This window comes from Petaurus breviceps, unplaced genomic scaffold (genome assembly GCF_028583685.1).
Source record: "Petaurus breviceps papuanus isolate PSGF00001 unplaced genomic scaffold, PetGlider_PUasm1.0 220, whole genome shotgun sequence".
Lineage (NCBI taxonomy): Eukaryota > Metazoa > Chordata > Mammalia > Diprotodontia > Petauridae > Petaurus > Petaurus breviceps.
In genome coordinates this window covers 20,943,266-20,959,216 of record NW_027185876.1, presented here as the reverse complement: position 1 = coordinate 20,959,216, position 15,951 = coordinate 20,943,266, and positions in this window count along the sequence as shown.

The following is a 15,951-nucleotide window of genomic DNA, read 5'->3' as shown; positions in this document are numbered from 1 at the left end:
TTGTTTTTTTTTTTTACAAAACATCAATGATGTCTGTAATTGTATTCTGACTGGCTTTGCCATGTCCTCTAGCCTCTTGTGGTAGGAGGTAGGGATCAACTTTGGAATCAGGAGTAGGGGACCACAAGCATCCCTTTTTATCTTTACCAAACTATAATTTGATGAATTTGCTGAGCGTTCTTACTTACCAATGCCAGCAGAAGTCTCAAAGCTCTTTGCTTGGCCCTGTCACCTTTGGTTTGCAGGAAAAGTCCTTAATCTTAATTGCCTAAACATATAGCTCTCAAAATGGAAAACTGAATACAGTAATATGCATCATTATTTTATACATATATATATTTAAACAAAATAATATATATATTATTCTTTTCAAAGGAAACATAGGGGAATAGCTCATATTAAGGCATCTGCTTATATTTGGACCAATCTACCTATTTTAGCAACTGATCTATTGGTGTTCTTAGGAACAATCCCTTGCCCAAATTTTTTAAAACATGTAGGGGCTTTCAAACCCATTAGGATTTTTTACTCTCATTAGGCAAGCAGAATAAACAAACTAGTGTACAAGAGAGTTATAATCAAATTGTATCTGTTTTTCTCTGAAGTTCTGTGATAGTAATGGAATATAAAGATTCCCCTGTATTGGCTTGGTTTTCAAATTGATTGTGTTAAAACCCAGAGCTTGTTAATCCCACCTGTGGGATGGACTTGTTGATGTGAAAAGAGAGTCCTGAACTGGGAGGAGCTGGTGACATAGATTTGGAGAGACAAGAGAGAGGGAGAAGAACTTTTTGGAAGCAGCACCCTCGTGGAGGCAGAGAGAGAGACTGAGAGAACTGCTGGGGGCCACTTTGAATTGCCCTGGATTTTTGAGACCTGCCCCCTGAGCTGCCAAGGACTGAGGAGACATGGCTGTTTTGCTGGTACTTTGTCTGTCTGTTTTGATGTTGTTTTGCCAGATTTGTCCACTGAAAGACAGTCCTGTTGTTGAAGAAGTCCTGGAACCTTTCTGTTGGCTAAGAGCTCCTGAGACTGTCCTGCAGACAGAGAGTGAATACTGTCCACTGGTGAAGGACAGTGCTGTTGTTGCAGGGGTCTGGGAACCTTTCTGTTGGTTCAGAGCTACTGAGACTGTCCTGCAGACAGAGAGTGAATACTGTCCACTGGTGAAGGACAGTGCTCTTGTTGCAGGGGTGTGATAGTAATGGCAATTAAAGATTCCCCTGTATTGGCTTGGTTTTCAAACTGATTGTGTTAAAATCCAGAGCTTGTTAATCCCACCTGTGGGATGGACTTGTTGATTTGAAAAGAAAGTCCTGAACTGGGAGGAGCTGGTGACATAGATTTGCAGAGACAGGAGAGAGAGGCAGAAGGACCTTTTTGGAAACAGCACCCACGTGGAGGCAGAGAGAGAGACTGAGAAGGATTGCTGGGGCCACTTTGAATTGCCCTGGATTTTTGAGATCTGCCCCCTGAGCTGCCAAGGACTGAGGAGACATGGCTGTTTTGCTGGTACTTTGTCTGTTTTGATGTTCTTTTGCCAGATTTGTCCACTGGTGAAAGACAGTCCTGTTGTTGAAGAAGTCCTGGAACCTGGCTTTTGGCTAAGAAGCCCTGAGACTGTCCTGCAGACAGAGAGTGAATACTGTCCACTGGCGAAGGAGAGTGCTGTTGTTGCAGGGGTCTGGAGACTGTCCTGCAGACAGAGTGAATACTGTCCACTGGTGAAGGGCAGTGCTGTTGTTGCAGGGGTCTGGAGACTGTCCTGCAGACAGAGTGAATACTGTCCACTGGTGAAGGACAGTGCTGTTGTTGCAGGGGTCTGGGAACCTTTCTGTTGGTTCAGAAGCCCTGAAGAAGGATTTTCTGGTTGTATGTTTACAGAAATCCTGGGAGAGGGTTTTGCTAATGTTTTCAGGGGTTCTAGGACTGTTCTACAGACAGAGGATGAATTGATGAAGGGACTGGCAATGTATCTTGTGGCCTTGCTGAGCCTTGTCTCCCCAGGAACTAAGATTGCTGAGAACTTGCCTTGTGTCAAGATGAAGAAAAGACCTCCATTTGGGTATTAAGTGCTGTGTTTCAACTTGATGTAACTCTGAAGTAGATTCAATTGAGATTCAGGGGTGGGGAACTTTTGACCTTTTGGTGCTCTGTGATTGACAAATGAAGGTACTTTACTTATGTTTGGAAACTAATCTCCATTTGAGAAGAGGGGCTTTGTGGTGGACTAAATGAAGGTATAGCCTAGGGGTGGAGAAGTATTTAGACCAGGAACTTTGTAATTGATTGAATGATTGGAAGGTCCTGGGGTGGGGTAGTCCTTGGAGATTATTTAATCACATTTAGTAAATGCCGTATTTGGAATGATGTCATGTTTTGATCTTCTCTGTTCTTGGTTGGTCACTGAATAAAATGGAGAGCACCTATGCTGGTATTTTGAACCTGGGAAGTTGCCTTTCCTTGGCATTACAGTACAAGGGGTCTGGGAACCTTTCTGTTGGTTCAGAAGCCCTGAAGAAGGATTTTCTTGTTGTATGTTTACAGAAATCCTGGGATTTGCTAATGTTTTCAGGGGTTCTAGGACTGTTCTGCAGACAGAGGATGAATCAATGAAGAGACTGCCAATGTATCTTGTGGCCTTGCTAAGCCTTGTCTCCCCAGGAACTAAGATTGCTGAGAACTTGCCTTGTGTCAAGATGAAGAAAAGACCTCCATTTGGGTATTAAGTGCTGTGCTTAAACTTGATGTAACTCTGGGGTAGATTCAATTGTGATCCAGGGGGTGGGGAACTTTTGACCTTTTTGTGTTCTGTGATTGAACAAATGAAGGTACTTTACTTATGTTTGGAAACTAATCTCCATTTGAGAAGAGGGGTTTTGTGGTGGACTTAATGAAGGTATAGCCTAGGGGTGGAGTAGTATTTAGAACAGGGACTTTGTAATTGATTGAATGATTGGAAGGTCCTGGGGTGGGATAGTACTTGGAGATTATTTAATCACACTTAGTAAATGCTGTATTTTGAATGATGTCATATTTTGATCTTCTCTGTTCTTGGTTGGTCACTGAATAAAATGGAGAGCACCTATGCTGGTATTCTGAACCTTGGGAAGTTACCTTTCCTTGACATTACCTTACCAGTTCTCATTGCCCAAAATGAGTGTGTGTGTATATACACACATGTACATACACACACACCCTCCCTCATTGTTTTGTTAGCTGTGAAAATGATCTTAAGTTTTGACCCACATTACCCTAAATCTGTGGTTTTCAAGCTTTTTGGTCTCAGGACCCTTTTACACTCTTAAAAATTACTGAGGATTCCCCAAAGAATTTTTGTTTCTACAGATTATATCTATCAATATTTACATATTGTATGTAATGAAAATGTCTTAGTATTATTATGAAATCAGCTTTGAACTCAAAGATCCCACTGAAAGTCCCCACTGACCACATAAATAAAGAAGAGCTATCTGGGGTTTAGAGCTTCATGTTCTATCATTCTCTAATTCTATACTCTGTGATCAGTATGCCTTTAAGAACAACTTACTGCCCTTGTGTGGGTACCAGAAAAGATCTGTATTTTTAAAATACTCCAAATCCTAGATAAACTAAAAGGAAGAAAGCAGGTATCTTTTCTGAGGCCAGGCCAGCACTAGGATCATAAATAGAAAGAAAGGGGTTGCCATGCTCCAATAGAGATCAAGTCAGAAGAAAAACCTCAGGTGTTTCTTAATTTTTTAACTGCAGTAGAATTTAGAATGTTGGAATTTGAACATTAATCTCATAACCTTCTGATTAAAAATCACCAACTTTTGTTTAAAAACCAGATCAAGTTGTTAAAATTACATTCTGATTTCATGAGCACTAAATTAGCACATCAGAAAAGGTTATCTACAGAGGACTATTTCTAAATTTACATTAACATTCTTATGTTATTGAAGCTCACTTCCCTTTCTATGTCACTGTTACTTCTCAATGACTCCATCTCCCACTCCACAAAGAAAGTTCTCACTTAGAACAAACAAGTAATTAAGCAAAACACATTAAAATATTGGCCATATTCAGAAATGCATGGACATACTACATTAAGAAGTCTACTGTCTCTCTACCAAGAAGGGAGCATGCTTCACTGCATCATCAGCATTAATACTGACCAATGCTGATTCCCTTATATTAATTACTGGGTTCATTGCATATTTGTTCTCTTGGTTCTGCTTACTTATAAAATAACTATTCTTTAATAAGAGCAAGCTATCTTTGATAGGTTCCAGGTCCAAAATGAGTACAAAGGTATAATAGGATCCAAATCAATCAAGAAGTATTTTTTGCACCAACTGAGAGGGGTGCCTAGGTCTCAAATTCCAAATTTTGACAGGACCCATGATTTTGCAGTTATAGAAAACTACCTCTCCTTCTCCTCAATACATAGTTTTAGAGAGTGGCCTATGGCATTGAGTAGTTAAGAGATTATTAGCCCATGGTCCAGTAGTCCTAACTTCACTATGGCCAATTCTCTACCCATTATCCCACAATGTCTTTCATTTAAGTCTAAATTATATTAAAAATCTACTCTCTGTTTAGAAAGGCAGTATAGATAGGGGAACAGTGATTTAAGTTCAAATCTCACTGGACACTCACCAGCTGTGTGACCACTGATAACCATCCTGTATTTCAGTTTCCTCATTTGCAAAACCTTAGGATTTCTTGTAATTTTTAAAATGCAACATCCTGGAATCTCTCAAGGACTGTAGCACCAAATAATACAAAGAAGTTTACAGAGATTTAAAGTGGTATTGATGCTTAGCTCCTAGTCAAAAGCATTCACTAACAAAGTGACTATTCTTTGTGTAACAACTCAGAATTAGGACAAGAGGATGACAGGAATCTCCTTAAGATAGATCAAGACTACTGGAGCCATACTACACACCTGTCACTTTCTCTTCACAGACCTGGGGAGCTTTGTGGTAAGACTTTATGTCTAGAATGGTCACTAAGCCTTATCCATTATAAGTAGACATTGGTAATGATATAACAAGGATCCCAGGAATAAACACAATGACTAAGGGCCGGAGGTCACTGTATTCTGTAATCATCTGGTAGTGTCAAACTTAACAGAAACAGAAAAGATGAACCAGGCATCTAATTAATACTATTTAACATGTGAATTTTATTTTCTTCAACTTAAACATTCCTGAAATACTATCAAAAGCTCATTTTGGAAAGCCAATGACCATTTAATTGGGATCTAATTAACATCGGCAATAGATTAAACTAAACGTGTTTGACTAAAAAATACTAGCCTTATTCTGCTTTCACCAAAAATACACCAAACATGTTGTGAATAAAAAAATTACTAATTATAAGTTTCTTTATAAATATTGGTCACTATCTGAAATAGAATTAAAGATGCTTATATTTTAAGTCTCGAAAAACAAAACTTTATTACTAGAGTCTACATCATTTGACAGACATTGCATGTACTAAAAATTGTTAAATTTTCATTCAAAGCTGAATTGTAACTCTACTCAATCATCTCATAATCAGATCTATCTCCTCAGAAACAATCACAGTACCTAGCACTTTGCTTTTGTTTGGAATCTAGATCATGGTAAAGGAAACTCTTTAGGTAGTTAATAAATAATGAATGGTGGTAACGCATATTAGTACAACTAAAAAAATAATTCAGTGGGCATTTTATTAAAGGTAGTCAAGAGCATCATTTTCCTATACAAAAGACAAGAAAAATTATGGGGACAAAAAACAAATGATGACAATGTTTTTTCATTCCCTATTCACCTTTCTCCTATGGTGCTGAAAAAAGAACAATTCCTCTGAGAGGCTCTTATCTCCATAGTGTACACCATGGAATCCCAAAAGTGTAAGCTTATCACAATTTCTAAAAACCTATTCGTCTTTCTGCATTTCACCAGTATCTTCTTCAAGAAAAGCTAAGTATTACTTAATCACTAAAAAGAATTTCCCAACAAAATACCAACATAAAAGAATGATTTAGTTGAAAGTATCCCATATATGTGGGATGTGCCTGGATTTTGAACCTGGTTATTAATGAATGTTTTTATAGTTCCCCATATATATATCCTTTCTTTATAAAGTCAAGAAGACTAATTCCCTAAGTCACTACAATATTCTCCTGGAGATATTATGTAGCTATAATCTGAAAGTTAAAATTTAAATGATCGAAGTACAACAAAAAAACACTTGGTAGGCTCAAGGATGACAAAGAATGCTATAAAATAATGCTGGTAGAGTCATGTAGGAAGAATGAGAAACAGATGGATAGTCCGAGTGATATTCTGGTATCCTAGAGACAATAAAATAAAGAGGAATGCCTCCAGCATATTGGAGAAAACCTTTGTGAAGGATGTGTAAGGAAAACACGGCAATGAATCAGAAGGAGAAAACGGTGTAAGAAAATGTAGAAGAGTTATATGATAGGTGTTAAGTGTTGGGAGTACACACATAAATGAAATCAGGGATCATTACGAAGTATCCAAATTAGTACTCTATGATCAAAATTCAATACATTAATTATACTCATTGGTCCCCAATCAGGCAAAAACAGTATTTTAATTGGGAAAAACTGTTCAGAACAATAAAGTAAGTTTGAAATGTAAACTCCAGATATTATAAGCAATATGCTAATTATTTTCCAATTTTCAATGTTCAACTGTGTTCAGAGGTCAACATATACATGCATAGTTACATTTTTCAAAAAGCAACTACTAGACTATATCAATAGGGAAAAAAGCCAATATTTCTTAACAACTTTTAGATGTCAAAGGTATCTTTCTTGCCTAGGTCAACTGCTAGGTAAACTGTTACTACTAAAGTTATTTTTTCCAACATTAGGAAAAAAATGTATGTAGCTGCTAAAGCCAGAAGCAGAGCCTAGAGAGTTGTGAAGGTAGGGCTGGCCTCCTTAGCCTTCTACCCCAATGACACCATTCTATTTCTTTCCTCCTTTCAACTCACAAACTTCTTTAAAAAAATAACCTAAACCCAATGTCCCTACTTCTAACCATCCACCCACTCCTCAACCTCTAGCAATCCAGCTTCTATTCCCACCATAAGATCATATGTACAAAGCTACAAGAGGTCAATTGGCTCAATCCCCTCTCACATAAGAAAACTGGCACCCAGAACTAGTGTCTTGCCCAGGTCACTTGGGTACAGCCAGTCAAAACCACATGTCCTCCAAAGATCTAACGTCTCACAGTTAATGACAATATGCTGGGTAACCCTCCTATCCTACATCAAATACATTTAAGAGCGTTCACCTGGACTGCTCTTCTCCTTTCTTCTCATCATTCAGTCATCTTCCCCCATCATTTCCTTTCTCCTTCCCAAAGCCAACCACTCAACACATATCCTTTGATCTTATCCCCTTGAAATATCATACTACCATACTAATAACTAATTATTAATTTGTGATCCATTCTTTTCCTTTTATTTCTGTTAAGGTCCCAACTCTTGAAAAGGTCAGTCAAGTGTTTGAAGGGCATGGCTACATGAAATTGCTCCTAGTCCTCAAAGCACATGCTTAAGGGATCCCACACAACTGGGAAACCTAATTACTATTTAGAGTATAAACAGAATCCAATCTAGGTGAGCCTTTGCCTGGGGGAAGAACCCCTAGATCTCCATTTGAGTTTAAGGCAATGCAACTCATGAAGGAGAAAACTAACTAGAGAAGTCCAGGTGGAAATGGTTTCCTTGAGGCTGGTAAGTCTCATGATCATACTACATTCTCAGAAGGAGGAGTTAAAAATTATTTATTACCCAGAAACTATGTCTCTTGGGATTTTTTATTCAATACACTCTCCAAATTTCTCCAGCAGACCACTCCCACTATTATTCCCATTCTCTAATTTTTAATTTCTCCCTATGCTTTCAATGCTACCTTTCCAACCATCCCCACTATCATCATTTGTCTCTTCTTGCTTTCTCAACTAAACTGAGAAACTAATTTCCACTAAGCACCCCACTTCGTTTTCTCTCATTCTCTTCTAAGACCTTTGCAATTTGGCTTCCAATTTCATCGTTCAACAGATATTGCCATCTCCAAAGTTACAAATGATCTCTTAATTGACAAATCTAATGGCCTTTTCTCAATTTTCAGTCCTTGACCTCTCAGATACTCTCTAAAACCCTCTAGGTTCTTGTGACAATGTTCTCTGGTGAATCTCCTGTCTGAACTGCTCCTTCTAAATCTCCTTTGCTGATTCTTTATTCAGGTTATACTTACATGAACGTACATACCAAGCCTCTGTCCTGTGCCGTTTTCTTTTTCCACTCTATATTTTCTCACTTGTGATTTCACAGTTCCCATAAGTTCACTTATTATCTCCTTGCAGATGTTTTCCAGATAAATGTATAAAACAGTAGCCTCTCTCTTGAGTTACAGTCATATATCACCAACCACCTTTTGGACAACAGAAAATGGGATGACCTATAGGCATCCCAAACCCTACATGTCCAAAATAGAACTTATTATCTTTCCCTTCAAACCCTCTTCTCCTCCCAACTTCCCTATCAGTAGAGGAAACCACCATTCTCTCAGTCACCTAGGCTCAAAATTCATTGGTATCTCTGACTCCTCACTGGCAATGACTCTGCAATATTCAATCTGTTGCCAAATCTGGTCATTTCTACCTTCATAACATTGCTCATATATGTCCCCTCCCAGCTATGCTCCTGACTTTCTGGACTTTGCTACCATGTTATATAGCTGCCATTATTACCCTGGATCTTCCTTCAGTGAGGCCTTCTCACCCTAGATTACTCTGCCATGCTTGCCTTCAATTCCTGAGATCTTCCAGGGGCCTCCATTTTAGGGAGGGACTCAGGCTAGCTAAGCTTCATAATTCTCCTGGCTCTACTTCCAAGTTTCGGGACTACATAAAAACCCCAACACACAGTATTTTCTCACTCCCCCCTTTTCAGCTCTCTTGTGTGTTGTTTTCTAACATCAGAATATAAGCTCCTTGAGGGTAAAGAAACACTTTCTCTCACACACATACTTGAAAGAGAACTGCAAAAATATATAAAACAATGCCACTCTTCTCACTATATTTCTTGTTTTGGAAAATAAGTTTTTTGTGTTTTTTATGTTAACATAACAGGTCTATTGTTATTTTTCAAATTAATAAATATTTTTTAAACTTCTGTTTTAATTTCCAACATGCAAATATCAATAGCTATAACTGACATAAACAAAAGAAACAACCCCCCCTCATTAGGGATGCTCAATTTTTAAGAGTATAAAGGGGTCCTCAAAAAATTTTAGGTGTATAACAGGCTCCTGAGACCAAAAAGTCTGAGAACTGCTGAGTCAGATCATGTATCCCAAGAACATTATAGATAAAACTGAAAGCATAACAAATTGTCAAAGACCAGAAGAGATTTAGTAGTAATTTTATATAGATCTATTTTCTTCATTAATGACCAAAGAATGATCAAATCTGTATTGTATGCAACATTAATTTATTAAGTACCTACTATGTACAAGTCCCTAGTGATGCCTGACTATGCCAGGGGACATAAATGCAGAAATGAAAGCCCGTAGCTGTTTTCAGGGAGTTTATACCTGGGAGGTAATAAATGAGCAAAAAGATAATACTAGCTAGGGTAATTAGAAAAGGTCACATGAGATGGTACATAAGTTGAGCCTTGAACAAAGCTAGCTAGATTCTAAGGTCACATACATAACTGGCACAGCCACAGAACCCACATGTCCTCTTACTGAAAACCCAGGACCTTTCCATAACAACACACCAATAACCAAGAGGTTTTATTTTACTGTGACTGATGTTACGTACAGCTAAAGTTTAAAATGTCACTGACTTAAAAAAAGCTCTATGACTCATCCACATGGCTGCTGCATCTCATATACCTGTATCTGCAGAACATTCTAATTTACTTTTTATGGATCCAGATTATACTAAGTGAGCTAATTTCTTTGCTCTAGGTTCAATCAGCCTTCAGGCTATCGAGGCCTACAACTTAGAGAAATGATGTCTGTACAAGGGCAGAAAGCAAGCCTATAGAAATGAAACCCCAAAGTTCTAAGGGGGTCTTTAGTCTGTCCACAGGACTTTTTCAGGTTGTCCAAGAGGTCAAAACTATTACTAATATATTGCCTTTTTAAATACTCCTTCCTATTCCAATTACATATCTGTGTGAGGATGGGTTTTCTTCATATACTTCAACCAAAACAAGACAATGAATGCAGAAGGAGATAGGGAGAATTAAGTCAAAGAGGCAGAGAAAGAGGTAAAAATGACTCCTAATAATATGGGGGAGTCTGGGTGGTGAGGGCCCTCCTCTTTGTAGCTAGGAGGATGAGAATGACAAAAACAGTTTTAATTTCCTCAAACTAAACAAAAAAATATTTGAGGGAGTTGAATCTTTACTTAAAAACTTAATACATAATTATCCTCTGGCTCCTCATTTCTCTTATCTTTCTGGGTTTTCCATTCATCAACAACTTTTACTGTCATTATCATCATTGGCTACAGTTCCCATCAAAGCCAGACTATTATCTTGTGACTGTATATGAGCCAGTTAGGTTCTATTTGAGAGGTACCAGAGTACATAGAGTGTATCTCAAAACCAGTATGTCATAACTCATTCTCTTTGCCCCAAACCATCCTCCCCACTTCTCAATTTTCCTATTTCTGTCCTAAACAATGAATCACTAAAGCTTATCTCACTAATTCTATGTAGTCGATGTGTTTTCAATCCTATCATTTTTACCATTACACCTTCTCTCATGTGTTTCTTCTTCTCTACTAACATGGCCACAATTCTAGTATAAGCCCTCATGACCTCACATAAGGAGACTTACTTGAAAAAGCTTTCTGGTTGGTTTCCCTACCTCAAGTCTCTCTACAATTCAACCTCCACTCAGCTAACAAAGGGATCTTCCTAAAGCATAAGTCTGACCATGTTACCCCTGTACTCAATCCATTGGCTCCCTATTTTCTCCAGGATCAAATATAAAATCCTCTGTTATTTATAGCCCTTCACATTTTGAACATTTCCTTCTTTTCCAGTCTTCTTACACTTGACTTTCTTCCACATACTCTATTATAAACTGCTCTCTACTTCCCACCCTAGGCTTTTTTTTTGCACTGTGGGGGCAGAGAGGTCAGCAAAGTCTCACTGTAGAAGGTGAGACTTGAGCTGAGTTTTGAAGGAAGTCAGGGAAGCAAGACAAGGAGGGAGCATCGTGTATAGTGTATTCAGGAAGGACTGGCACCTCTGGTGTGAGGTTTACTAAGGCCTTTTCAGGGCTGCTCAATCACATCTGCTGTCGACCTGGCACCCAACTCTCACCTTCAGCTCCAAAAAGCTGTAGCATGGGCAGCCACACCCCAGTAAAACCATATGAACAGACAGGCTAAACCACCGTGATGGTAACCAACAGACATCTTGTATGTACTTAGCATGAAGTGTCTCAAGGAAGGATAAGTAAGGCAAGTGTGTCTGGATCATGAAACCAAGTGAGGCTGCAAGTAAAAGCAGTAGCCTCCTATTACAGATGAAAAAGGTGAGGCCTTATGAGGGTAACTTGTCCATTATCCCATCACTAAGTAACTATCTAAAGGACAGAGAGTCAAATCCCAGTGTCCTGACCAAGTCCATCCTGAAATTTATCATCCTGTGAGCCATTTTTCACTATTCTGTGTATTTATCTTTTATTGCCCCATACTCAGCTGAGTAACTTGCACACCTGTGAAGATCTACTACTTCAGGGTGAGTGCTTCCTTTAGCAATGTAGATCACAACTCCTCTAACTTGACTGATGGTCTCCTACCTCTGTGCCTTAGCTTATCTTTTCTCTGTAGTATGTTATGTGCATGTTGTCTCCCCCATTAGACTGTGAACTGCTCAAGAAGAGGAACTTTTGCCTTACTTTGTCCCCAGCACTTAGCACAGTGCCTGGCATATCAATGTTTACTGACTGGCTCTTTCTTCACGTGCTGAATTTCTATCCACTCTAACTCCCAGCTGAAATGTCACCTCCTTCCTGAATTCTCTAGGAAGTTGTTTGCCCCTGTTCTCACATATAGCATTCTGTTGTTAATATAATTCATTTCTGTATTGACTAGTTGAATATGTGTCTTACCCACATACCAGACTGTAAACCCCATGAGAGCAGAAACCATATTTTAGGTAAACATTCCATCTCCGGTTTTGCCTAGTATATGCTAAACAAATAACAGGCATTTAGTAAAAGTCTGAATTGAATTCAATTTATACAGTATCTTTTAAGAAGCTAAACAAAGCTCTATTATTTCACAGAAATACCATGGGTGAGAAAAGTAAACAGGAAATTTTCAACTAATGTAATTACAACTATTCAATTTATTAAATATTTATTAAGTGCTTACTGTGCTGAAAGCACTTGCTGATATAAGGTTTCAAAAAAGTATGGTTCCTGCCTAAGGTAGCTAACAGTCAAGGGGAGATTTGGGGGGAAGGGGACTGGGGACAGAAACACACACATAACCCATACATAATAAGCATATTAGAGAGATGCACCATAATGCTCTATGTACAGTTTGAAGGAGAAAAGGTCATTAACAACTGGAAGGATTGGAGGAGGTAGTATTTAAGCCAGTCTTTTTTAAATGGGTAGGAATTCAGTAAGCAGAGAAAAGAAGAAAAGACATTCCATAGGGAAGGGGGTAAGCAAAGGCACGAAGAGGAAAATGAAGGGTGTTTTCAAGTAATAAGCAGTTCAGTTTGGCTTAGATCCTAGAGAACATGAAAGTGACAGAGATAAGGCTAGAAAAGCAAGGTGGTGCCAGATTACAGATGGCATTGAATGTTAGAAAGGAATGTGAACTTTACTCAATAGCAAAATATTCTTGAGCAAAGTAATGATATGACCAGCTTTTTGTAGAAGGAATTGTCTGGCGGTGGTATGAAGAGTCATTTGGAAAGGGGAGGGAATATAGGGGGCAAACTCATTGGGAAGATTAGTAACAATGGAAATGAATGAATGAAAAAGTATTTATTTTAATAATGAAGTGTGGATGTGAGAGAAAAGTGGCAGGATCTCATAACTGGCTACATATAACACCTGGTAAACTGGATGACTGGACAGGATTAGCCAAATCAGAAAGAACAGATTTTAGGAAGGAAGAAAGATAAGCTTGGTTTCACATGTTTAGTCAGAGGAATATCCCAGTGGAGATGCCCTGTTGTAAGCAGTCAGATGTCAGTCTTGCAGCTCCAGAAAGGAGCAATGCAAAACTACAAGATTCAGAAGTTGTCTGCACAAGGGTGATAGCTGAAGAGTCATGTTAGTAAATAAAGAGAATGAAGGACAGATCTTTGGGTAACATGCAAGGCTCAAAGAGTCAAAAAGAGAATGAGAACTCAGAGAGATTTCTAGAACCAGAGCCATATAGTGCTTCTGAAGCCAACAAACAAGAAGGGATAGTAAAAATGGTAGTGTTACTTATCTTATTAAAATTAAAATACCCAACAGTTAGACGGTAATCACCACATAGCATGAACAATGTCAACAAATTGATAAAGGCCAATGTTTTAAATAGTGAATGTTGACATAGCCTCCAAGAGTATAAGAACATATCTTTCCAAAAGCCCAATGAAACCATTCGGCCAGTGGCCAGGGATCTGTGTTGTCCTTAGTCTTCAAACCCCATCAATCAGAAGCTGAATATTTCTCTAGAGACAGGCTGGATGGCATACTAAGAATCTCAGCTAAAGGCAGTAGGAGAATGGCATCAGCCTGAGTATTGAATCTTAGACTGGCACAAATGGATAATAACATATGAATGATAACATATGTATTTTTGAGTTCCAAATAAATGCTCTGAACATTTGAAGAAGTATGAGCGTTACTTTCAGTGATCAGGCACAGAGGAAGCAGTAGTTACCTCTGGAGCCCAAGGAGAGGGCTCAGGTTCATATCCCACTTCAGATGATCACTCTCTCTACTGTGACCAGAAGCAGTCACTGAACCTTACCTGTGGTTTCCTTCCATCAGTAAAATGAGGACTTGCCTAGGTGGCCTCTCTCGTCCCTTCCAACTCTACATCTATGCTCCTATGATACTACGTTATCAAATCCATGCACTAACATGATTACTTGTATTTAAAAATAATTGTCTTTAACAAATTTCATCTTGCCAACTTAGACCACTATTCTAAAGCTATAGTATTTAGTCTTTTTTAAAAAAAGAGTTGTTAGTCTATTGAATACGAAACCATTTTGCAAATATAAGTTCTGGTTGATGAATGTATAAACTGAAGACTATTTTTCCCTAAATTATAAACTTAAAAGTTTATAACTTAATATAAACTTGTTATAAACAAGTTTATAACATCTGGGCATCAGTTCACTCTTCTGAAAATGAGGTTGGACTAGAGCATCTCTAAGACATTTCCCAACATTTTGAGCTATATAGTTTCTTTTAAAGTATCCTCTTCCCTTCTCCCCCCCTTTTATAATACAGGGAAACAGAACCGGAAATAATTATAAAAGCTTACTGGAAAACATTTTCACCAAACACACACACATATATGTATATAAAACATATATACACACATACATAAAACACTAAACAAATCACATATATAACTATACAGAGTTGAAAACAAATTTTATTCAGCTAAATTTAAAATTGATTTCTATATTATACTTCCGTAGGTCAACAATTTCAGTAACTGAACATTAACTTAAGAGCACCAAAGTAAGTACTTTTAAAAAATTACTAATTTTACTCAAACAATTAACCCTAGCCACTAGAATAATCTCTGGCTCTTCGATTCTACTGATCCTAACATTTTTTTACTTCGAAGTCCAGGCCAATATGTCAATTAACCTGTAACTCGGCTGGCAAGGGCAGAGATGCAGGCAAAGAACTTTATTATAAATAGCATAATTCCTCCGTAAAGACAACACAGCAGGAAGACGACTCCGACTTAAAGCCCGAACTTTGAAGGCGCTGTGTATATCCTTAAGGTCTCCCTCAACAGTTGGACGAAACACGAGGCCTGAGCAGCCCAGAGAACCCCGGGGCCGAGGGGCACCAAACGCAGGGAGGGGGCGGGGGTGCTGCCAGAGCTATTTAAGGTTGCTCCAAGCCCAGTGTAAGGGGAGTGCTCCGGGCCGAGGGTTTCACAAAAGGGGCAGAGAAGGGGCTGGCCCAGCCAACACCATCTTAAAGCTGTCAAAATGACAAGAACCGCGGCGTGCCCGGAGGGGGAGGGGGCCGAGTTCAGCTGTCACTTTCGGACCCGGCTTTTCGCCTCCAGGGAGTTAGGGCAGACCCCGTCCCGTCCTAGGAAGCCCCCGAGGGCGGGCTCGGTACCGATTCCGGACAAGGGTGGGTGGGGGGCGCGAATAAAAACTGTGGCTGGTTCGGTGGGCGGGTGTCGGGGAGGAGAAAAGAGCCAACTTTTCCGCCCAATCCGGCGGCTCGCTCGGGCTTGGGAGGGGGGGCGCATGCAGCCACGCAGAGGGACCCCCCCCCCCCCCCCCCCCCCCCGCCCCCCCCCCCTCCCCCCCTCCCCTTCCTCCACCCCTCCCCCCACCCCGGGGTCTCCCCGCCTCCCTCCGCGCCATGTCTCGGGGTGGGGGGAGGGGAGGGGGGAGGGGGGGGGGGAAGGGAGGGAGGCCAGGGACTGGGGGCGGGCGGGGAAGAGGGCGGGAGGAGGGGGCGTGCACGCGGAGGCTCCGCTACGAGCCGCGCGCGCCGAGTCTGGCTGTGGTGCCCGGGCTCCCTCCGACACGATGCCCGGGCTACGTATCGCCCGGAGATCGTCTCATGCTCTCCCAGAGCGCCGCTGCTGTCTCCTCCCTCAGCCCCCTTCAAGAAGGAGGAGGAGAAGGAGGAGGAGAAGGCGGGCGGCTCCTCCTCCTCCTCCGCCCCCTCTGACACGTTCCCCC